This window comes from Mauremys reevesii, linkage group 5 (assembly GCF_016161935.1).
Source record: "Mauremys reevesii isolate NIE-2019 linkage group 5, ASM1616193v1, whole genome shotgun sequence".
NCBI lineage: Eukaryota > Metazoa > Chordata > Testudines > Geoemydidae > Mauremys > Mauremys reevesii.
The window spans coordinates 86,905,012-86,930,704 of NC_052627.1; the positions used below are offsets into that span (position 1 = coordinate 86,905,012).

General features: G+C 41.7%; 1 protein-coding gene across 2 annotated transcripts in view; it reads left to right on the forward strand.

Moving 5' to 3' along the window:
- Positions 1-25,693, forward strand: part of DLC1 (DLC1 Rho GTPase activating protein) — a 341,009-nt gene that overhangs the window by 251,632 nt on the left and 63,684 nt on the right. The window lies entirely within an intron of this gene.

Sequence of the window (25,693 nt, forward strand, 5' to 3'; positions counted from 1 at the left end):
GAAGCTATATGAATGATTTAATTTAGTAACAACCATAAACCTTTTTGTAATCTAAGTAATCTCCAATATTTGAAAGCCTGAAGAAAAGACATGAATGTTAAAAGTAGTAACACTTCTATGGATTTAATTAGTATTTATTAGTAGTAATAGTAGTATTATCATAGCACTAGGAGGACCCTATTGTGCTAGGCACTGTACAAACACAGAATAAAAAGACAGCTCCTGCCCCAAATAGTTTACAATCTAAGTACAGAACAAGAAGCAACAGTGGGATATAGACCAGCGAGCAGGGGGGATTCGAAGGAAACAATGAGACAGTATTAGTCAGCATGTTAGGCTGTGGGCTCAGCATCTCAGGCATCTCAGCAAAGGAGAGTTTTAAGGAGGCGTCTGAAGGAGAATAATGAGGATAATGAGGTCTTGCAGCTGTTTCCAGGGAGTTCTTCCCAAGTGTGAGGAACAGCACAGGAGAAAGAAAAAGGGTGTTTGAAAATTTGACAAGTTGGCAATAGAGGCTGGCATCACAGACCAAACAGAGGTGGGAGTCAACATTTTGATACTGAATGAGATGGCCGAGACAATAGAGAACAGAAAGCCAGTGGTGGGATTCAAAGAGAGGCATGGCATGGTCAAACCAACGATCTAGGAGAATGATCTTTGTAGCAGCATTATGAATGGACATGATTGGTGCAAGATTGCATTTGTCTAGGCCAGAAAAGAATGGTGCAGTAATCAAAATTCAAGATGATGAGAGCTAGGATGAGAGTTTTAGCTGTGTGGATGGATAGGTAAGGCCATATCTTAAGAGATGTTATGCAGAAAGCAGCTGTAACTGTTGGGACCTATGATCATGCTAAAAAAGCTTACCACAGATCACCCCAACTCCAATTGCTCGCTCTGGTAGATGTCAGTCCTTCAAAATTCACAACTAGGTTTCTCCTGTGGTTACAAGTACATAACTTTCAGATTCTTTATACAGCTCGGGCCTTTGATCTCCAGTCTCTGGGAACAGCAGACAACGAACCTCTCCTCCGATGTAGCTTCAAAAGGCTGGGGTTTTGCCTAACCGGAGGTGGGGAATTTGCATTAACCTCTTCCTAGGTATTCCCTAGGAAATCCACTTCACACTTATTGGCCCAAAAGTATATTCTTGTCTGGCAAATTTTCAACATAGTCCTTTCAACTCCCAGGCCTCACATCACATCTTCCTCTAGAGAGGTTATATACAATCCCCTGACCCATGATAATATGTCAATTTAATACAATAAGGTTTTTCAAGGATATTGCAGGAAATTTCTATATGAGGGATGGTCTACACTACAGGGGGAAATCGATCTAAGATACGCAACTTCAGCTACATGAATAACGTAGCTGAAGTCGAAGTATCTTAGATCGAATTACCTACCGTCCTCACGGCGCGGGATCGACGTCCGCGGCTCCCCATGTCGACTCCGCTACCGCCGTTCAGGTTGGTGGAGTTCCGGAGTCGACAGGAGCTCATTCGGGGATCGATATATCATGTCTAGATGAGACACGATATAGCGATCCCCGAGAAATCGATTGCTACCCACTGATACGGCGGGTAGTGAAGACGTACCCTGAGTCACAACAGCTAGCAGGGGAAACCGAGACTCAAAACGGGTAAGTAACATGTTCAAGGTCACAAGGCAGGCCTGATTCTCCACTGTGTTATACTTTGTGTAGTAATTTATACATGTAAATGAGTGAAACTAAGCTTCCTATTTGTCAAAGCTGCATTTAACAATATGCTCAGTTTTGCATTTGTAATAATTTGCCAGTTAGCAAAGCGTCATATGTTGTTTCAATAGTTAATTGATCTGGTAATTCTATCATTTTTGTGGTTATCTTCTTAAACTAAATCCTTTCCCCTTAGAATCAGTGCTTGCTATGCAGTGTGGTTTATGTAACTGGTTTGATCATGAAATTTTTAGCAGTTCTGGAAGTGTTAAGAAGATGTAAATTATATACACATGCATACATATACATTTGATTTACACCCACTTTAAGACCACTTGACACTGGTGAAGTGATATAAAGGGGCCTCACTGTAAATGAGAATCAGATCATCTATGCATACTCATGGCAGAAGATACACTTCCCACTGGGAGCAAAGATGACAGACTCACACCCTTATGGAGTTAATTTCAAAACAAACTGAATTATTTTGCTGTCAACCTCGTGTGACATTTGACTACATCATCACGTTTCTATTTTACACCAATGTAGTTTTTATTGAGGCATTGACAATTTTGACAATGATTGACAATGCTGAAGAAGCAGCCAGCACTCAGTACATGGTCTCGCATCACTCAGCAGGGACCTCTTTGACTTTTTCAGTGTGTGTTGCAGCCAGGCTCCAAAAGAAGTCCCTTCTGTTCAGTCCTCTTCAGCCAGAAGGATTGTGATAGCAGCAGAGGACTTCAGGAGGGGATTTGAAGTATGTGTTGAGCGGGTAGGGGAGGGAAATGGGTGGGATCTTTAGAGCTTACTTTAACATTGAAAATTGCCATGTTTTGGTAGTCAAGGAAAAGTTCCATGCTAACGCCAGAGATATTAACAGTCCTAATGGGTTTCCTAGCATAATAATGCTTACAACGATAGCTTTAGCAGACTAAAACTAAGATCTCAAATATTATATTACTATATTTCTCATAGACACACATTATCAGAGGCTAAATTCTGCCCTCATTTTACATCCAGGCAACCCCCACTAGATTCACATTGGTGGTAAGAATTCAATTTTTATTTTTTTATAATTTTGACAGATAGTATCAATGGTTTTATCTACAGAAATATTAACAGTTGTGTGAAATTATGGGTTGTAAGCATTTTTTATCTTTATCGTTTTTAATTTTCAGTTATGGGGAGGGTGTCAGACAATTGCTATATAATCATTAATACACAAATTGTCAACATCAGATGTCAAAATATACAAAGTAAATATCTTGAAATCAAATTCTAATCAGTTCTCAAGCAACATTTTTCATACTTTGTCTATCTGTGAATTTCGATTGTTATTGATGGAAATATATTTTCATCAGTTTGTGTGTATAATTGATGTTTAGTATCAGAGAGGTAGCCGTGTTAGTCTGGTTCTGTAAAAGCAGCAAAGAATCCTGTGGCACCTTATAGACTAACAGACGTTTTGCAGCATGAGCTTTTGTGGGTGAATGCCCACTTGCATCCGACGAAGTGGGCATTCACCCACGAAAGCTCATGCTGCTAAACGTCTGTTAGTCTATAAGGTGCCACAGGATTCTTTGCTGCTTTTAATTGATGTTTGTTGACATTTATTGATGAAATTCCAATCTTTCCAAGCCTAGGTGTAAGTGAGAGCAAAATTTTGTCAGCTGAAGACATTGTATGGATGTAACTGAGGGTATGTCTACAAAACAACTACACACCTGTGATTGGCCTGTGCTCACTGACTTGGGCTCACAGGGCTCAGGCTGCAGGGTTGTTTCATTGCTGTGTAGACTTCCAGGCTCAGGGACCCTCCCACCTTGCAGGGTCCTAGAGCCCAGCCTCCAACCCAAGCCTGGAAGTCTACACTACAACAAAACAGCTCCACTGGTGTCTAGTTGCTGTGTAGATATACGGTGAGGGGAGAAAATTGTTCCACAATATATAAGCAGGAGCAAAAGCAAAAGGGTTGGGGAAAAAAAGGAAAAACAGAAAAGGGGTGTTTTGACTTGATTTCCAGCCTGACCAGGAACAGGAACTACTGGAAAGTTCTCTCTCTATCTGTCATTACCTTACAAGAACCATTGTTCTGATTTGATTACTAGCCCCATTTTGCTGACCCAAGGATAAGAATCTGAATTCTAAGGTATTCATCCAAATCAAAAGGAACCTATGAACCTTTTGAGGTTCACCCATCACTAACTACTAAAAATGTGAAAGTGAGCTCTATATAGCTTGTGTACCTATCAGTGGGAGTCCTGGAAAAAATAGATCACTGTGCATCTTATTTCATTAAGTTGAACACTAAAATAACAAAAATAACTAAACACCTGTTAGCAGTGAAGATAGCTTGCAGATAGCTGCAATGTTCAAATAACTGAGAAATGCCTTACACATCTCTGGGTGCTAAAAATTATTTCCAAAAGCTGAAGACACTAGAAATTGATATAGCTACACTAACCAGAATACTTTTACATATAGAATTTCAAATAATGTAGTACACCCCACAATGCACCTGTTACTCCCAAACAGGAAGGCTAAAGCATGATACTGGTAAGATAAGAACAAACTGCCTAGGATGTATACCCTGAATACTGTAGCAAGCCCATACTTCACATTCAACCCATATTTCTCATTCTGTCATCAAAACAACTTTAGCTTTAAATTCCTGCTGGAGTCCCTGGATGCAATAAAGCACAGTGTCCTAACATGAAGGTCTTAATCATGCCTTCCAGGCACTGGCCTACATTGGGAGTCATGTGGAGCCGCACCCTCTGAGAGGGAGCTGTATCCATGAGCATAATGCAGCATACTCACTTCTCTAGGCCCTGGCAGCTCTGCTGGAACTCTCTGTTCCTTTGGGTTGGGTTGGGTTGGGTTGTCTCCCCATGTGCATTAGGAAGGAGCACTACTGTGCTACACTGAGCACAGGAACTTCAGCTATGCCTGATTCTTGCATGGGGGTCCATGAAGACTCTTATTGTCTTCTGCTACACCTGTGCAATAGGCAGGCACAATTTATTCCACAGCCATTTGATCCATAGAAATGCTGTAAATAGGGCATAAGGATAGACGTGTCATTAAACCACATGAATGGGAGTCAAGAAATCAAGGTTTGGTTCCCAGTTCCCTCAATGGTCTCACTGGGTGACATTGGGCAAGCCATTAACTTTTGGGTGCCTTAGTTTTCCAAGCTGTAAAATTAAGACAATAAAAGTTACCTACCTTGCAAAGGGGTCATGACGATTAATTCATTGTTTGTAAAACACTTTGAGAGCCTGTGATGGAAGGCAATATATAAGTGCCAAGCATCTTGGTATGGTGTCACTGATTCCCTAGCACTGCCAAGAACATTAGCCCTTTTCATCAGCATGTTGCATTTGAATTCATACTGTATGATCAAATACAAAAATATGCAGTTTTCTGAGCTCAAAATATAAACTGTAGTATTATGAAAACTAGTTTATTTTTCCTAGGAAAGCTTTTGGGTTCCCCACTAGATTGTAGTAACTTGGCTGTGAATAATCTTTGAAAAATTACCAGCAGTAATTAGAAATGAATGTTTTCCTGCATTGTATGTTCTGTATCAGACTACTGAGGAAAAGAGTGATGATGTATAAACAGTCTGCGTAATGTGTTTTGACAAGTTTGCTCATTAAGAAAATAATTACCTAAGCCCTCTAACTATGTAAAAAATATCCTGCAAGTCTGGTAAATGTTGAACTTGTTTCTTCTAATTTTCATCAAATCTTTCTATGAAATATAAGAATATTCTGAAATGTATCTGCAGTTACTGCCAACCCTCAGCAGGAAAGTATCCAAGGTTTTCATTTCTAAGAAGCCCAACAACATAAACAGACTGCTGCCAACACACCCACCTATTAACTACTTTTAAGCCAAAATCTAGCAATTCCATCCAAAGTTAAAGCTCACACCCCAGTCTTAGCTCATCTCATATAGGTGCTTAGTATCAGACAGTTATCTGATGCCTCCAAACATTCTATGCACAACAGGATCTGATGAGGATACGGTTGTCAGTCAATATGAACTTGATTTTGTTGATTTGTATTACCTGTCTGAACCTTAAACAAAAAAAGTATTAATTTATTTTTTATTCAGGATTACCCATTTAAGTAACTGTTCCAGCAGAGTTAATCTCCAAGCCAGCAGTAGTGGATGGCACTCTTTCTCTAGAATCCATCAATGCCACTCCTTTCCATTCTCCCTGTTTAAATCTCCCATGTGGTTTCATCTGGAGAAGTTATTCTCCACTTCCTCACCTAATGAAAACTCAAAACAGTTCATAGCAAACTTTCTTGAGCTGGAGATGGGCCCTCAATTAGTCCAGAGGAGGAGATGGGAAGTAAAAGAACAATGCAATAGAGATAGCTGTGTTAACCTGAACCTGCCCCTACTCCCACTGCAAAGGTGCTTCTGTGGCTGTGGATAGCTCCTTGAAAGCTACCCATTTCATCTATACCGGCTCCTTGGGACCCCTAACATAGCCAGTTACAGCAGTGACTTACGGGGAGAGGTCTGCAAGTACTAGCAACCTTCACTTCTCCTCGCTGGGTCCAGCAGCACTCAGCTCAGCCACTGGAGCACATGCTAGCCTTACACTGTTAAGTCATCTCTAGATGCCCCCACTCCAAGTTATGTGCAGCCTTCTGATAAGCAGGGAGCAGCGAGGGAGAGCCACAAAGCAAAAGTGCAGAAAGCAACACAGTACAGAAAATAAAGACAGACACAAATGGTAGGAAGGGAGAGATAAATGAGCGGGGGGCAGAAAGATGGCAGCAATTGTGCCAGGGCCTACTGCAGGGAGACATAGGAGGGGCTCTCATCTGCCAGTTTGTTGTTAGGTGGAAGCCTCAGCCAGGAAAAGATTAGAAACCACTAGCTTTTAAGCCAGTGCAGAATGCCTGCTGCTGAAGAGGCTGCATTTTACAGCACAAGAAGTGCAAAATTAATATGATCCTGCCTCCTTCCCTATCAGCTACTGGACCACATGCCACTCACAAGGAAAAGGTGTCACAGTTGTGGTTCTGGTGGACAACTGTGCAGCATTTCCACAGGTATCCTGGTCACCAGCTGTCATTGTAAAGGTTACAATAACACAAACGTTTTAGTATAGACTAGCTATGTGCTGAATTCATTGTGGGTAATAAGCTTATCAGTAGCAGCATTCAGAACTTGCCCCTTTCCTAGCCTGAACCTCAGGTACCTATCACCTTGGTATCTAAGAGCTGATGGACAGAAAGGTTTAAAAAACAACTTCAGCTATCCAAATTATAGACGTGAGAGACAGAGTAAGCCTACTAGGTCAGCCTTTTGGCCACCAGGGGCTTTTCTTTGCAGCCACAGCCTCCTGAGGTGTGATTGGGGGTGGGGAGCAGCCCCTCCCCCTCACTGGTGCTCCTGAATGCACAGCCTTGGTGTTGGTTGCTGAAGCTTCCAGCAAGGGCTGGGCAGCTGGTGAGTTCCCCACTTTCCCAGGGGCAATAGGGCTCAGGATTTGGGTTTCAGCCCGGGGGTGGCGGGAGGCAGGCTCTGGTTGCAAGGCTTTAAGCTCCGGCCCCGGGGCTTCAGGCTCCGGCCCCCCACTGCCTCCCCTGACCAACTCCCCCCCTCCATTGCCCCTGGCCCCTGCTGTCTCCCCCAACCCCCATCCAGAGCTTAATTTGTCCTCAGACTTCCCAGGGCTGAGTAAGTCTGCTGTGAAAAGTGATACTTGTATGTTTGTTAATATCACTTTTCACAGCAGACTTACCAGCTAGCATTAAATAAATTACAATGATTTGGATGTGTATATTTAGTTATTTTTCATAAAGCTAATTAAGTATTTTAGGAAAAAGTGTGAGAACAGCCACTAGGAAGAGTTGGTGGCCGCACTCTGAGGCCACCGAATAATTTGTCCTGAGACCCCCTGTGCTAGGTTATCCACTTCATCTCGCTGACACTGCAGGTTCATCCCTACTGTTCACTTACTAGAGCTTTGTCTAGTACAATTTAAATTAGCCAAGAAACAGGGTTCACACCACTTTCTGTGTGATATTATATCACAGTCCAATAGCTCTCACTGTCAGCAAGCCAAACTGAATTTGCATTGAACCAAACTGAACCTTTTCTTAGGGTTCAAAAAAAGTTCATTTTGCTTTGTTTTTCTTTACTTTCCATGTGTCTCTGACTTCCTGGTGTCAGCCAGAAGCAAAAGTACTAAAATACTGAAGAAAAAGCCTTTTTCATGGTATTCTGGCCTAAGCAGAAGAGGGTAGAGGAAATTGCATGAGAAATCTACATGTTGCAAGACTTTCACCCTGATTTGATTTCCAGACGGAGGAGAGAGAATAAACTTCAAATAAGCATTAGAACATTAGTTGCTTATCTGAGTAATAGGTGCCTATATAAAACAAAGCCTCAAATATTGGGACTGTCCCTATAAAATCAGGACATCTGGTCACCCTAACTGTACCAGACATAATTTTACATGTGAGGTTGAAAGTTTTAATGCCGTTTTACAAATGAATTATTTTGACACTTTAATGCTCTGTTTTAATTAATTAACATCTGTTCCTGTGAATGATTCATTTATCCTATCAGCTTTTCTATTTTTGGAAGATTAAATAAGGAAGTTGACAATGGGTCTCCTTTCCTGGAATTCCAATAGAATGCCATTATTCTTTGTTTTTACTGCAGTATTTACAGGGCTGGCAGACAATATAGTATTCCACTGGCTACACTGATTCTACTGATAATATGAATGTGCACCAACCGAGATTGCATGATATGCTGAAAGCATCCTATCTTGTCTGATAAATGTTACATACCTTTGCATGGCCTCAGGATTTACCTCATGTATCACCAGGGATAAAAATAGTATATCATTGGAAAGCTGCTTCTCAACAATACATAGCTGTATGTTCTGGTCCTAGTAGTTTGCAATATGTCAGGCCTTAACATCACATCATTCTGATTACCATCAGGGGACTTGTGAAAGGATCTAACACTAAAGAGCTCTCCAGTCTAGGAGACAACAGCATACTAAGATATGATGGCTAGAAATTGAAGATAAGAGAATTCAAACTGGAATAAAGAGCAGTTTTCTAACACGGTGGGTAATTAACCATTGGAAGAGTTTGCCAAGGGATGTGGTAGATTCTCCATAACTTAAATTCTTTAAATCAAGATGTCTTTCTAAGAGTTTGTCTACACTGAGGGGTAACCCACTCTATAATGATTTCTGAAGTGCACTAACATGTTCATTAATTGGTTGCTCTGTGTAGATTCTGCTAGTTTACTTTAACATAATGCTGTTTGAAATAGTACTACATTAAAGCATACTAAGGAACATTTAGTGTGCATCAGCAGGGTCAATTATTGCACAACACATTAGTGTGCTTTAGAAATCATGCCCCCATAGAGCACATTACTCCACTGTGTAGACAAGCCCATAAGGAGATGCTGTAATTCAACCACTAGTTACTAGGTTTGATGCAGGAATTACTGGGTAAGGATCTATTTCTTTCTTATGCAGGAGTCAAACTAAATAATCATAATAGTCCTTAAAATCTATGAAATACACTTCAATTCCTGACCTGCTTTTAGTAGCCATACTCTCAAGATCTGCACTTTACTGTATACCACAGAAAGTTTGTAATCTGATCTTCAATGGGTGGCATGGAGAGGAAGAGGGTGACTGGTCTGCTTGCTGCATGGAAGAGGCTTGTTTGCTATGGCCTGTAGCATTCTAGCCTCTGACCCAGGCAGTCCACCTGTGTGTGCGCAACCTATTAATATTTATAAAAAGTGGGATTTCTTTAGCTTGTAGATAGAAGATAAAATTGTTTCTTATTTTCTAAACATTTTGTCCCGGTGCAAGTATGGTTTTTCACAGGCAAAGAAGAACTTATTTCTTGTTAAACTAAGAACTATAAGAGGTGGCATTTCCATCCTAACACAGCATACATGCAGCAAAGTCCAACCTCCTCTTACCCCCAGGACTACCTTTACTGTGAACTTAACAAAAAGCACAAATTTCACCCTGAGCTTGTCCCTGAACAGGGCTGTTCTGAGGGCTGCTCCCTACAGGCCCTGCTTATCATTGTCCTTAGCTGCTTCTGCCTCAGAACCTTTCTATAGTCCTAATACGACCCACTTGATCTGTCTGCCAGGTAGGTTGACCAGATGAGAGGAAGAAAATATCGGGACACATGGCGGGGGGGACCGCCAGCAGAGCAAAAAAAAAAGAAAGCCGAGTGCTGCCGGCGGAGGAAAAAAAATATATCAGTCGGGACGCGGGACAAACGCCTAAATATCGGGATGGTCCAAATTTTATCGGGACATCTAGTCACCCTACTGCCAGGTCAATTAGAAGAATGACTCTGCATCTCTATGCAGGGTGCTAGAACCTGATACCCTGCTATGTTTACCTCCACTAACGGCTGAGTCTCATTTATCTTCTCAGCCTACTCACTTCAAACTATAACCATTTGTTAAGGGATAGATTTTTTTCAAAGCATTTAAGGGAGTTAGGCACATAACTCATATTGAAAGGTCCCAATGGGACTTGTACTCCTAAATTGAAAATCCCCTGCCCTCCCCCCCAACAAAACTATTATGACCAAAGAGAAGACAGTAGTAAAGAACACACCTCATCTCCAACAGCTCTTTCAGTGGCTAGTTTGCTTTCAGGGGTCGGCAGCCTTTGGCACACAGCTCACCAGGGTAAGCACCCTGGCGGGCCGGGCCACTTTGTTTACCTGCCACGTCGGCAGGTTCAGCCGATCGCGGCTCTCACTGGCCGCGGTTTGCCATCCAAGCCAATGGGGCGGCAGGAAGCCGCGGCCAGCACATCCCTCACCCACTCTGCTTCCTGCAGCCCCCATTGGCCTGGGACAGCAAAGCGTGGCCAGTGGGAGCCGCGATAGGCCGAACCTGCTGATGCAGCAGGTAAACAAACTGGCCCGGCCTGCCAGGGTGCTTACCCTAGCGAGCCGCATGCCAGAGGTTCCTGACCCCTGGAGATATTAAGCAAAAGCTACATGACTAAATGTAGGTAATAATAAAAAAGTTCATTGTGTCGATATTTGCATGTGGCAAATAATTCCCATTCGTATTAGTTTAGTGTGGACTGAACTTTGAATTTAAAGAGCTGCATAAAATAACTTAGTGTCTAACTCTAATTATTGCAAAAGGAGATCAAAAGAGGAGCTTATCAGCAGTGGAGACAGTTTATTTTCATCTTGGAACAAAAGACAAAAGACATAGTGTCTTGTCCTTTCCTTTGAGGTTCCTCTGTCTGTTCCTTTCCACTCCCTTTCCTGATTGGCTGCAATGTCTTGATGGTTGATCTATTGAATAAAGCATAATAATCAATTTTTGGGAACATGTTAGCTACTTATTACCATAACAGGAACAATGGAAATAGCATCACATTGTTGCTAGAGGTAAAAGTGATTAAAAATACCCTAAGTTTTCCTTTCTAACTCCAATAGTCACAATGAACTGGAATTAATCCAGGACAAACTTTGTGATTTTGCAGACACACATTTTACCACGGTCAGAGAAGTCTGACTCACCTTTAGCCTAAAAAAGAATCTTTGACTTTTATAACTACTGTTAGATATACCAGGAGAATCTACTTAGTCTTTGAATACATAGATCTATTTATGCAGAACACAAAACCATTAAAAAACAGACAAAATATAGCTATTTACTTTCGTCATCAGAATTACAGTGTGTTTGTGATATGACTAAAATGAGACGTGATCATTTCCATAAGATATTTGTTAATGCAGCACAGATCACAAAGATAGCTAGTTACCTTTAGGTCAGATTTACAGCATTTGGGTACTGGAGCTTACAGGTTAATGTTCTGAAAATGTCAATGAAGTAACTGAGTTTAGAATGAAAGTGCCATCTCAACTTCAACACTTCAAAAGTGCATGAAATATATGAGTGGGGAAGCCTGGCAGATGCCAGTGTATTAGTTTCTCACTTTCCTGAATACAAATGTTCTCCACCAACATCTCAAGCGAAAAACATTCTATTTGAGTTTAGCACCTTTAAAACAAAGGTATACTAAGGTATAGATATTAAACACATCTAATGCAAATAGTATTGGCATGCTATTATTTCCTTAATTACAGAGAAGAATGCAATACAAGAAGTCATGTGCTGGTCGGGGTGCTGTCAAATCCAATTTGAACCTCCCAGTAAAAGGTTGTATGAGGCTCAGATAATTCAAATAGGTGCAGTCTACTTCAGTGCTACACAGATCAAATAAACAGTGTTCTGTGCAGTTCTTCTTTGAAACAAGACACTGATTCAGTGCCAAGTGTATTAGAAATTCATTTTCTTAGCTGGCACAGTGACTTATCATGCAGGGAGGCCATTGTGAAAAGCTTTACTGTTCTCAAGATCTGTACTTTGATTTCCGGCATCATCAACCAGACCAGAAATAGTAGCTGAGTGGCCAGAGGATAAAAGCATCATCAGCCTTCCATTCCTGGGAACCGATTCTTAGCGGAATGAGTTTAAAGGGCTTGAGTGAACTGTGGTCCACATCACAAGAATGGACTGTTCCAGGGACAGAAACTCCATCATCTAGAAATTAAAGCCTACATCCTGCAAAAACTTATGTACCTAAATTTCAATGTGACTTTTCAGCTGAGTAAAGTTGCATACATACTTAAGCAACTGCAGCACTGGGGGCCTAAATTCCTTCTCATACCCTTAGAAAAATGAAGTCCGTCCTTATCAGGGTTGAGGAACTGGCAAATCAGATGACAAAAGCTTAGCAAAGAATATTTCAAGACAAAGGAGACCCGTCTAAGGGTACATTTACAGCAGATCTGGAAGGTGTAATTTCTAGATCAGGCAGATGTCCTGCGCTAGCTCTGATCAAGCTAGCATGCTAAAAATTTAAGGATATTGAGCAGAGGGATGGGCTAGCTGTCCCAAGTACTGTTCTGTGCAAGACCCTAGGTATGCACTCAGGTGGCTAGCCTTGCCTACGACTTGTGCCAGTGCGGCTACACTTCTTATTTTAGTACACTCACTCGATCAGAGCTAGTATGGGTATGTCTACTCAATGTACATTTCGAAATTACACCTTCCAGCTCCAGCATAGACAGATCAAAAGTCAACCCCCTTCCTTTGAGTTACCTGTTGTGCTCTACCTTACTTTACCCTTCAGGTAGCTTTCCAAACTTTTTTCAGAACTATTCATGTATTGTGATAATTTATACCATATAATAACTGCTATGCAAAGAGTGTCTAACCAAAATTCATTAATGTACTTCTAGACAATTCTGTTTCTTTTCTAGCTAGTATCTGATTCTGTGCCTATTGCTATAGCAACCGAGCACCTTACAATATATAAATAATAAGAGCACAGCAGGCACATGGAGCTGGTATAAATTGGCATAGCTCCATCAATGTATTAAAATGACATAGGGTTTAGCTTGGCCAGTTGTTCAATGGCAGAAAAGTTTCATCCTGTCATGGAACACTCTATGCATGTCACGATTCTCAGCTCTCTTAGAGCTGTCTCATATTTCCCTTGTTAGTTCTAAGTGGGGATCAAAATGAAAATCCAGAGGTGGATAAGGAGCTGGTTAAAGGGGAGACTGCAGAGGGTAGTATTGAAGGGGGAACTGTCCGGTTGGAGGGGGGTTACCAGTGGAGTTCCTCAAGGCTCGGTTTTGGGTCCGATTTTATTCAATCTATTTATTGCTGATCTGGGAACCAAGAGTAGGAGTGGGCTGATAAAGTTTGCAGATGACACCAAGTTGGGGGGTATTGCCAATTCGGAAGAGGATCGGGATATTCTCCAGGGAGATTTAGATGACCTTGTAAACTGGAGTATTAGTAACAGGATGAAATTCAATAGTGAGAAGTGTAAGGTTATGCATTTAGGGATGTCTAACAAGAACTTTAGTTATAAGCTGGGGACGCACCAGTTGGAAGTAACGGAGGAGGAGAAGGACCTAGGAGTCCTGGTTGATCGTAGGATGACTATGAGTAGGCAATGTGATGTGGCGTAAAAAGCTAATGCGGTCTTGGGTTGCATTAGGCGAGGTATTTCTAGTAGGGATAAGGAGGTGCTAGTCCCGTTATATAAGGCGTTGGTGAGACCTCATTTGGAGTATTGTGTGCAGTTTTGGTCTCCCATGTTTAAGAAGGATGAATTCAAACTAGAACGGGTACAAAGAAGGGCCACTAGAATGATCCGAGGAATGGAAGGCCTTTCATATGAAAGGAGACTTGAGGAGCTCGGTTTGTTTTCCTTAACCAAAAGAAGGATAAGAGGAGATATGATTACACTCTTTAAATATATCAGAGGGATAAATACCAGGGAAGGAGAGGAATTATTTCAGCTCAGTGCTAATGTGGACACGAGGACAAACGGATATAAATTGTCAGTCAGGAAATTCAGGCTTGAAATTAGACGAAGGTTTCTAACCATCAGGGGAGTGCAATACTGGAACAGCCTACTGAGGGAAACAGTGGGGGCGAAGGACCTCCATGACTTTAAGATTAAGCTAGATAAGTTTATGGAGGGGATGGTATGATAGGATAACGGGCTTAGTCAATAGGTCAATTAAGTGCCACACTGGTAAATAGTACAATGGGTCAATGGTATGATATAACCTTTTCCAGAGGGTTTGGCTGGAGAGTCTTGCCCGCATGCTCGGGGTTCAGCTGACCGCCATATTTGGGGTCAGGAAGGAATTTTCCTCCAGGGAAGATTGGCAATGGCCCTGGAGGTTTTTCGCCTTCCTCCGAAGCATGGGGCAGGGGTCGCTTGCTAAGGAGTGGGTGGATCGGCTTATGTGGCCTGCATCTTGCAGGAGGTCAGACTAGATGATCATAATGGTCCCTTCTGATCTTGAATTCTATGATTCAACAGATCAGCTGGTTTCTCCCAGGGACTAGCAGCATTTCTAGGTTGCAGTTTGTATCTCCCTTCCCTGCCCTCCAGATCCCCACCCCATTAACAGAGACTGCTGTCTCTGCTCTCCAGACACCCACTCCCCTGCTGTTTTCCTTATGCCCCCTGCCCCTCATTTGCACAGCACAAAGGAGCAGCCGATGAAGAGAGGAACTGGGGAGGGTCTTACCCTCCCACCCACTTTAATCAGTGTTAGTAACATCTGGTTCCTCATGAGAAGGAACAGGGAAGCCAGGGGAAAGTTGCCAATATTTGAAGCAGTTTTTATGGGACAGTTCTCCAAATAAGTGGAGGGTTTGGGGCCTTTCAGCTTTCAGGCATTAAAAGGTCCTGTTTACATTTGGTGATGATTTTGGTTATGTTACCTTAATTATCAGGGACTCAAAAGTACTGCAGTTTTCCACATGTTCTTGCTATTTGTAGTATGCCCAACATAGCATCACATACCATACATATACATCACATTACTCACAGGCCCCTTCCAAACTTTCCCCAACATGTCCTGGCTTCCCTACCTGCTGCTGGATAGCCAGCAGGCTGTTTCTCCAGACTGATGTTTTCAGGGGGCAGAGAATAGCAGGCCTCCTTCATTGCCTTCAGGTGACATCTCATGCCTCTCTCTTCCTCTAAGACTCGCTGTCCCCCTGCCCTAGGGTGACCAGATAGCAAGTGTGAAAAATCGGGACAGAGGGTGGAGGGTAACAGGAGCCTATATAAGAAAAAGACCCAGAAATCAGGACTGTCCCTATAAAATCATGACATCTGGTCACCCTACCCTGCCCGCTACATGCGGATTCCCCCTCTGTCTCCGTGGCTTCACCACTCATTCTGGTTGCTCCCTCCCGTGTTCCCTCATCTCTTTTCCCCTCACTTCTCCCCTGTTAGTCCTCTATGGACCACTGTTGCCAGCTCTCAAAATATTATTTTGAGTGTTGCAATATTTGGTATTTTACTTAAAGCCTCAGCTCTTGAAGGCACGTGGGAATGTCAGCTTTCACTTTGAAAAAAAGAGAAAACCCCAGATTTATTTATTTATTTTAAATCTCATTATTTTTAAGCCAGTCTCATCATTTTTGGGGACTTGACTCCTGATTTTTGAACATTTGAGGTTGACAATACTATGCATATGTTACTTTCACCCTGAAGACTCTGGGCCTGAATCAGACCTGCTTTGATTCTGATATCACTCCATTGGAGTTACTCCAGATTTACATCAGTGTAGTTGAGATGAGAATCAGGCACTCTGAGTTGTTGATCCTAATTTTTCAGACTGCCCCAAATGTGATATGTTATTATGTAGGGGTTTTTTTTTTATTGCTGTCTTTGATTTACATCAAGGAGTTGAGAGGCAGGCACTCAGTTTCTTATAGCTAAGGTAATTAAGTTTGTAAGCTCAATATAACATGCATGACAGATTCTAAAGAGCTACTGGTAAATCAGTTGGAAAGTTCTGCATGCACACCTTTCAAGTCATTGTTTACGCTTCCTGTCTAGAAATCAGATCCCAGTCAATGCTGTTAATCCTGAAGTTTTTAATAGACCCTCTGTACCTGGAAAATATAAAGATTCCTCAGCAAAGAAAACTGAGACTATTTTCCTACCCTAATGTTGTTCCTAAAAATATAAATCTACTTATGTGATGTAAAGTCTCTTGTTTCAAAAGAGGGAGGGTTCTGGTTTTGGCACTGGGGGGCCCTTGGCATCCCATCATGGGTAATCTAACGAAGTATATACCAGGTTAACTCTAATTCCCTGAATTTGTGATCAAGCAAAGTCTTTCATTCTGTGTTAGTTTATTGTCCCCCATCCACCATGCTAAGCAGGAGCTGGAAAGCAATAAAAGCTTCCAGCAGCACTGGTCTCAGAAACAGAAGACCCAAGGAGTTCTGCAGACTGTGTGTTCAGTGGCATACTGCATTTTCTTGAGGCTTTTGAAAAACATTTCCAATATTTTTGCTGCTTGTAGGTTTCAGATGAAAGGGGAGGGGGATGATGCCAGGACCAGTTCAGCAAGGACCAAAGGAGGTTTTTTTATGAAAATATGATTAATTTGTTATAAGTAGAAGCCCACTATTCAGGGGCTAAATCATTCTCTGAGTTACACTACTCTACATCTGTTGAGGTCAATAAAGTTACAAAGGCAGATCTTTAACCAGTGTAAATTGTTAGAGCTCCAGTGAAGTCCATTGACTTCCGTGAAGCTATGACAATTTACCCCAGCTAAGTATCTGCCCCATAGTATTTTGGAGTTAAGCTGGTATAACTGAGAGAGAATTTGGCCCTGTCTCTTTAATGGTAGCAGTAGGTTGCATAGAATCCAAAGGCTATCTATCGCACATCTCTGCACTAAAGCATGTTTTTTCAACCTTATAATCCACTGGATTATCAAATGAGACCCATTTCTAAGGTTTAATGGATTAAGTGATTTAGGTAAAACTTTTTCCTCTCCAATCTACACTGCTTCTGCATGCATTTTAACATCTGAAAAATGTAACTCAGTCTTGTACTTGATTTATATTATTCTGCATGTGAGAGAACTTACAAAACTTGAATTTTGCTGGCACTTAAGAACCAGGCTGTTCTGCATCTTCATTATACGTATCTCTTTTCTGGGGCTCCTAACATAGAGATGCTAAAATTGCTCCAGGCTCAGACTTGATATAAATATTCTCCAAAGAGCAAATTTGTTTATCAAGTTTGCTTATAAAATGATATGACTGAAAAAGTTAGAGTGTGGGGGGAAAAAGTGCAGTATGTTCATAATGTAAGATAGTGTTGTAATATTAAGCATAGTAAGTGTTTCCCATGGTCCTGTTTCTTCTGACCGTGTAACGGAGTATGTAGCTTTATCTTTAAAATAGGCAAGCTCCAATTGACATGTCACTTCTCCAGTTGTTCTTAGGTATTGCATTAAGTACTTACACAACTCCACATGCTAATCTAGCCCTCTGTAATAATCCGACATAACAAGGGAAGTCTACAGACAGAAAAGAAGCACTATTATTTAGCCAAATTGGCCACCTTCCAAGGATTCATAAACTTAAATGAAGGAATCGATCTTACCACCAATTCTATCACCCCATTCTATTGCTATTCAGCCATCTCAGATCTCCAATCTGTTCATTTGGGGCTGGACAGCAACCTCTGTCTGTTCTGAGTCTGGCCCTCCCCCTAACTCTGATGGCTCTTGTTCAGGTCTAGACCACTTTTATTTGAGTGAGTATGGAATCCCTTGATAGACTTTGCCAATCTCAGTGTGTTCTTACTGGCAATACAGCTAGTTCCTCTCCACCCCACTTTCTGCTCTTCAGCAATTTACCGAGAGTAAGGTGCAGTAAAAGCTGCTCAGGATCAGTGATAGTTGCTAAGTAGGTTGTGGTTTCCACTGCTGCTTTGATTTTCCCTCCATCACCAAAGTAGCCTTTATTAGAGTATTTCTTGTTGAACCTTTTCAAAGCACAAGAAGTTGTCAGATATACTGCAAACAACTAAGAAGTAGTACTAATAAGAAAAAATTTGAAAAGTAGAGAAAGGGAGGGTCAGAGTAGAAGGGGTTAACAAGAAAAGGAATCATAGAATCATAGAATCTCAGGTTTGGAAGGGACCTCAGGAGGTCATCTAGTCCAACCCCCTGCTCAAAGCAGGACCAAACCCAACTAAATCATCCCAGCCAGGGCTTTGTCAAGCCTGACCTTAAAAACCTCTAAGGAAGGAGATTCCACTACCTCCCTAGGTAACCCATTCCAGTTCTTCACCACCCTACTAGTGAAAAAGTTTTTCCTAATGTCCAACCTAAACCTCCCCCTCTGCAACTTGAGACCATTACTCCTTGTTCTGTCATCTTCTACCACTGAGAACAGTCTAGATCCATCCTCTTTGGAACCCCCTTTCAGGTAGTTGAAAGCAGCTATCAAATCCCCCCTCATTCTTCTCTTCTGCAGACTAAACAATCCCAGTTCCCTCAGCCTCTCCTCATAAGTCATGTGCTCCAGCCCCCTAATCATTTTTGTTGCCCTCCGCTGGACTCTCTCCAATTTATCCATATCCTTCTTGTAGTGTGGGGCCCAAAACTGGACACAGTACTCCAAATGAGGCCTCACCAGTGCTGAGTAGAGGGGAATGATCACATCCCTCGATCTGCTGGAAATGCCCCTACTTATACAACCCAAAATGCCATTAGCCTTCTTGGCAACAAGGGCACACTGTTGACTCATATTCAGCTTTTCGTCCACCGTAACCCCTAGGTCCTTTTCTGCAGAACTGCTGCCCAGCCATTCGGTCCCTAGTCTGTAACAGTGCATGGGATTCTTCCATCCTAAGTGCAGGACTCTGCACTTGTCCTTGTTGAACCTCATCATATTTCTTTTGGCCTGTCCTCTAATTTGTCTAGGTCCCTCTGTATCCTATCCCTACCCTCCAGTGTATCAACCACTCCTCCCAGTTTAGTGTCATCTGCAAACTTGCTAAGGGTGCAGTCCACACCATCCTCCAGATCATTAATGAAGATATTGAATAAAACCGGCCCCAGCACCGACCCTTGGGGCACTCCACTTGATACCGGCTGCCAACTAGACATGGAACCATTGATCACTACCCATTGAGCCCGACCATCTAGCCAGTTTTCTATCCACCTTACCGTCCATTCATCCAGCCCATACTTCTTTAACTTGCTGGCAAGAATACTGTGGGAGACTGTATCAAAAGCTTTGCTAAAGTCCAGAAATAGCACATCCACTGCTTTCCCCTCCATCCACAGAGGTGGTTATCTCATCATAGAAGGCAATTAGGTTAGTCAGGCATGACTTGCCCTTGGTGAATCCATGCTGACTGTTCCTGATCACTTTCCCCTCCTTTAAGTGGTTCAGGATTGATTCCTTGAGGACCTGTTCCATGATTTTTCCAGGGACTGAGGTGAGACTGACTGGCCTGTAGTTCCCTGGATCTTCCTTCTTCCCTTTTTTAAAGATGGGCACTGCATTAGCTTTTTTCCAGTCGTCCGGGACCTCCCCCGATCGCCATGATTTTTCAAAGATAATGGCCAATGGCTCTGCAATCTCATCGGCCAACTCCTTTAGCACCCTCGGATGCAGCGCATCCGGCCCCATGGACTTGTGCTCGTCCAGCTTTCCTAAATAGTCCCGAACTACTTCTTTCTCCACAGAGAGCCGGTCACCTCCTCCCCATACCGTGCTGCAGAGTGCAGCTGTCTGGGAGCTGACCTTGTCTGTGAAGACAGAGGCAAAAAAAGCATTGAGTACACTAGCTTTCTCCACATCCTCCGTCACTAGGTTCCCTCCCTCATTCAGCAAGGGGCCCACACTTTCCTTGACTTTCTTCCTGTTGCTAACATACCTAAAGAAACCCTTCTTGTTACTCCTAACATCTCCGGCTAGCTACAATTCCAAGTGTGATTTGGCCTTCCTAATTTCAGGAAGGAAAGAAAGAAAGTTAGTTCCTAGATTCCTCGCTGATACTAAGCTCTCACATAGCAGTATCCATGAGTCACACTTTCTACCATTTCTGGTTAGCTAGGAGACTTCATCCCATGCTGATGGATGATGACGTGGTCTCAGATATATATGCCTTTGTCACCTCCCAGCTGGATTACGGCAATGCAGTATACCTGGGCATTAAGCCATCTGCCCTAAGGAAACACCAGCTAGTACAGTATCTCCTTAGCAGCACAGGCTACTATGAACATGTCAAACTTGTGTTCTACTCCCTATGCTGTCTTCCCATAGAATATCAAGTCCAGTCCTTATTTTCAAGGCACTTAGTGGCCAGGGCCAGTATATGTAAAGGATCACCTAAAGCTCTGGGATGAAGCCCTTGATTGGCAATGCTGTGAGGCAAAGTGGAACTTTCTGCCATAAGAGGAAAGCTCATCTGTGCAGGAGACAGAGTTTCTTTGGGGGCTTATCTGAGACTGTGGAATGAACTCTGACAGGAAGTAATGATCATCAAAAACCTCACCACCTTCCACTCCAAATGCAAAATTTCAGTCTTGCCCTTTTTAACGTAAACACATAACAGTGTGTACATTTTAACAAAAAAAAACAAAAAACAAAAAAACCACCTATCCCTGGGAGAGGATGAAAGAGAAAATGAACCACACATGACAAATGTTAGTCACATTATTTAATGCACTACCACACAGCATTCAGATACCAGAGTGGTATAAGAACATTAGAAGAGAACAGAACCAAGTTCTGTAGGCAAGAAGGGGAAAGAAGCATTCAAAATGGCAAGATACAATAGCCCCTTACTGGTAAGGGTTAATGAATATCAGTATCTGACATTGGGTACCAAATGAATCTCTGATATTGGGAGGGTTTGCACAGGCAGTCAGAGGAATTGCCTAGAGGAGCTCTGGACATGAGCTGGTAAGAAGGAATGAACTGTGGAGTTACGCTAACTTACACCAGGTCTGAATTTGGCCCATTGCCCTAAAATTATTTGTGTTTTTTCCCTCTTTACTATCTCAGTAGCTTTTCATTATATTTACTACAGCTGCTGCCCAGACTATAGTATCTCATAAATATCTCATAAAACATTATTTTCCTTTGGTGACTATTGTAGTGAAATTATCCATCAGAGTGTGTGTTCTTGCTACCTTAGTTATTGTGCTTTATTGTGTCATTGGTTTAAAATGATTTCCTCCGTCCTGCAGATTCCCCAAGGCTAAAACAGCAGCAGCCTTTTCACATAATTGGTCAACTAGTCCAGGTGGATGCATATGCCTATTTCCTCCAGAGGAAATAAGTCTAATGAATACAAAGCTAATTTAACTACAAAGCTTTGAATCATTCAAAAGGGGGACGGGAGGATGGGAGAATAAAAATATTGTACTTTAGCAGGAAACTTGAGTGGTTACTTATAAATTCTTAGTTACTGTAGCTAAAAATGGCCCTGGTCAGGCAATGCAATCTGCTAATGTGGACATCCTTATGGCCGTGCAGAATCCTATTGAACTCACTGGGACACTGCATGAGAGCAAGGATCTTTGCTAGTGCATTATGTTTTGAGATTAGAACCTAAGTATGATGTTTACTTGATTATAATAAAACTGTTTTGCAAATTCATTTTTTTAAAATAGCTCTCATTGTTTCAGTATGTTCAGTAACAGCCTAATCCTGCAATTCCCATTGACTTCAGTGGGTGCTCAGGACACTCAGTATCCTCTAGGACCAGGCATTTTGTGAATGGTGCTGTTATCTCTTAGAGCAAGAGCTGACATTTTTCAGATACTTCATCAGATTAGATCTCCCACTGGGAAATAGACTGAGGCATAGGAAATGCATCTCATCACTGGAATGCATGGGAACCTGGTGATTTCAAAAATGTAAGGTAAAATCTAATTGTTTAAAACAGACGGAGGAAGAGTTAGTTAATTTAATAATGATTTAACCACTGTTATGTTAACAAAAATAGTAAAAATAAGAACTTTAATATTTAAATCTCCAATTTCCCATATATCCCAATGGTGAGATGTATTTCTTGTCTTTTAGGCTATGTCTGCACTAGCATTTTTGTCAGTAAAACTTTTGTTGGTCAGGGTGTGTGAAAAAATCACACTCTTGCCCAACATAAGTTACACCGACAGACGCGCCGGTGTGGACAGCGCTAGGTTGGCAGGAGAGTGTTTCCCGCCAACATAGCTACTGCAACTCATTGGGGGTGGTTTAATTATGCCAACAAAAGAGCTCTCTCCTGTCAGCATAGAGCGGCTACACGGGAGACCTTAAGGCAGCACAGCAGCATCAGTACAGCTGTGCCACTGTACGGTCTCTAGTGTAGACATAGCCTTAGACTACATAGTGAAATGGTCTAAACCACATTTCTTTGATTATTCTTTTATATATTATAAAAAAATCAAGAATAATCAAAGAAATAGTACTCTATAGAGAGAGCAGTGATCTTTTTAACTGGATGTAGAGATTCATGAGTGTTATAAGATTCATAGATTCCAAGGCCGGAGGGGATCACTGTGATCATCTAGTCTGACCTCCTGTATAACACAGGCCATAGAACTTCCCCACAATAATTCCTAGAGCAGAGCTTTGAGAAAAACATCCAATCTTGATTTTAAAAAATTGTCTGGAGACTCCACCACAACCCCTGATAAGTTGTTCCAATGGTTAATTACTCTCACTATTAAAAAGATATGCCTTATTTCCAGTTTGAATTTGTCCAACTTCAACACTGGATTGTGGTGTACCTTTCTCTGCTAGATTGAAGAGCCTATTACTAAATAATACCATGGACTTATAGACTAATCAGGTCACCCCTTAACCTTTTTCTTTGTTAAACTAAATAGATCATGTGCCCTGAAACTATCACTATAAGGCATGCTTTCTAATCCTTTGATCATTCTCATGGCTCTTCACTGTATCTCTCCAATTTATCAACATACTTCTTGCATTGTGGGCACCAGAACTGGACACAGTGTTCCAGCAGCAGTCGCACCAGATTCTGCTGGCAGTAGATTTTGCCTTGTGTCCCTTTGCTTCCCCTATCAATTTTCTACAATTCCTAGATTCTGATTTATATTCATTACTATCAACTTCCCCTTTCTTCCATTTGTTTACATATTTGTTTTTAATTTTTTTGTATCTGCCTTCACTTTCCTTCTAAACCAGGTCAGTTTTTTAATCAATAGGGCCTTCTTTCTCAGTTGTGTGATTTTGGCTTTTGGGGCATACAGTAAAATGTTCTTAAACAATTTCAGAAAGAAAGAAAGAAAGAAAGAAAGAAAGAAAGAAAGAAAGAAAGAAAGAAAGAAAGAAAGCTAGCCAGCCAGCCAGCCAGCCAGCCAGGGGAGGTTTTCTCTGGTGTAGGCACTGAGGAAAACACTAGTAAGGCTGTCGTTCAAGGACTCCCTTGCAACTCCACTTATGGGGGCAATGCCAGGCTCAGGACTGCAAACAGGTGGCCAAGGTTGGGGGCAGAGCTGAGATTCCAGGTATTACTGCAGCCCTAGGGCAACCTGAGGAGTCTGCCATAACTTAGAGAGGCTCCCCAAGACTGAAGTTGTACTGGGGAACTCAAAGCAGCCCAGGATGAGCAGGGTGCAAAAGTGGCTTAAAGCCACCTTAGTCTGCACTTCCTTTGGGCTGTGAGTTCTGGGCTGTGCTTCTTATAGCACTGCACAGATTTTCCCTTTATATAGGTAAGGATGAATTCATATTTTTATTTTTAATTCCTGTTATTATCAGAATACAGATACAGATACTTTTGCATTATCAAACCTCTTGGTAGCTAAATTGTTGATCAAGATTATATCGTTATTGATTTACTCATTGGCCTTTTAATGGCACTAGTCTAATATCTTCTTTCTAATGGATGTGGAAGTGAAATAACATTACAATAATGTGCCTTCTGTTTTCTCCTGATAATTAAGGCCTTAATCTGCAAATACTTATGACCATGTGTTATTTATTTGAATCATGTTTTGCACATGCAGAGGTGTTCACAGAATTGAGAAGGAAGGCATTACAGTGTTCACAGACAGGTGTAATTCAGCATTGGATTCTTCAGTGCACTCAGTCTACTTTCCACCACTCATGTGTAGAAGATGACAGATTGTAGGGTTAGCTTGCCAATGGAAAACTCCCCTTGTACAAAGAAATTCCACTGGCCTAAGGCTGGCAAAGCCAGCTCTTGCACTTCCCACCCCCATCCCTGGCAAACAGGGAGGAAGGGCTCATGTTAGGGGTGGAGAAGGGATGTGGAAGAGCGAAGTTCCACTACATCTATCCTCCAGTTGGCTGATGCTGAATCAGGAAACCAAAAACCATCTCTCTCAGACCCCTTCTCTACACACAAGTAGAACCTGGATGGGGTTGAGAATTCAACCCAGGGATTTTCCCTGATAATTTCAGGTGCAGAGTCTGCTTTATGAACTGTTGTCTTCACCAATAAAATAGATGAGGTTATTGTGGGTTTTTGGCACAACAAAAGAGGGTTTCATCTGTTATCTGTGGACACTATTGTTCCATGAGCTATAAAGTTTGTTCCATCCTTTGGCCTCCATTATAGGCTAGGTAGTCAACAGGCAGACTGCTAGCCAAATTCAGACCATCAGGCGCTTTTAAATGGACCCCAAAATCTTTTTATTTTAATTATTTATTATCAGTATTGTTATTTTTTGTATTATTTTCTCTGGAGTCTGGACCTTGAGTATACCTTAGCCAAGACATTTGGACCCAGACGAAAAATAATTGACTAAGTTGTAGTTTTCCCAAGGGTGAGCTACCTTTTGATGAAAAAACATAGCTAAAGGGAAGCCAGTGCTATGAGCAAAAGAATCCCATCACCCACTCAAAAAGGCATCAGTGCTATTCTATATGGAAAATATTATGGACAGATCCTCCAGTGGAATAAATCAGAATACCTCAATTTATTTCATTGCATCTATGCTGCTTTAGAGCAGCTGAGGATCTGGCCCTCTGTGTTAAAATGTACAACTTTAGTCTTGGGGAGCCTCTCTAAGTTATGGCAGACTGTATTTATTTTACACTTTGCCAAATCTGCTTCATTTTTCAAGCTATATTACCATCATTCTTTTCATCTCTCTCCCCTCGCTGCTTCTATTTTATACAGTATACCCTAAGTGCAACATGAAACCAGTCCTGTTTTTGTTCAGACTGAACTTTCGAACTCATGGGGTTTGAATACATTTGAACTCAGGCAAAAAGAGTTCATTTCTCTACATTTAAAACATAGTCAATTATATGCCTAATATGTATCAGAGCAAGTTTAGAAACATTGATTTACTTGTAAAAAAAATAAATCAAAAAATTGATCAACAGTTGGGATCAGAAATAAATAACAAGCACACACGCACACGGTATTTAGTATTGCATAGTGATAAAGGGTTCCTTTCTTTGAAGTGTCTCTATGGGTTATCTCAGGAGACAAGATACTAGAATAGCTAGACTGTATGTTTGTATGATATAACTATTAGTTAAAATTAATTCAAAACCATATAGCATTTCAATTTAGATTCTCTGTGATGTGGAACAATAATCTTCC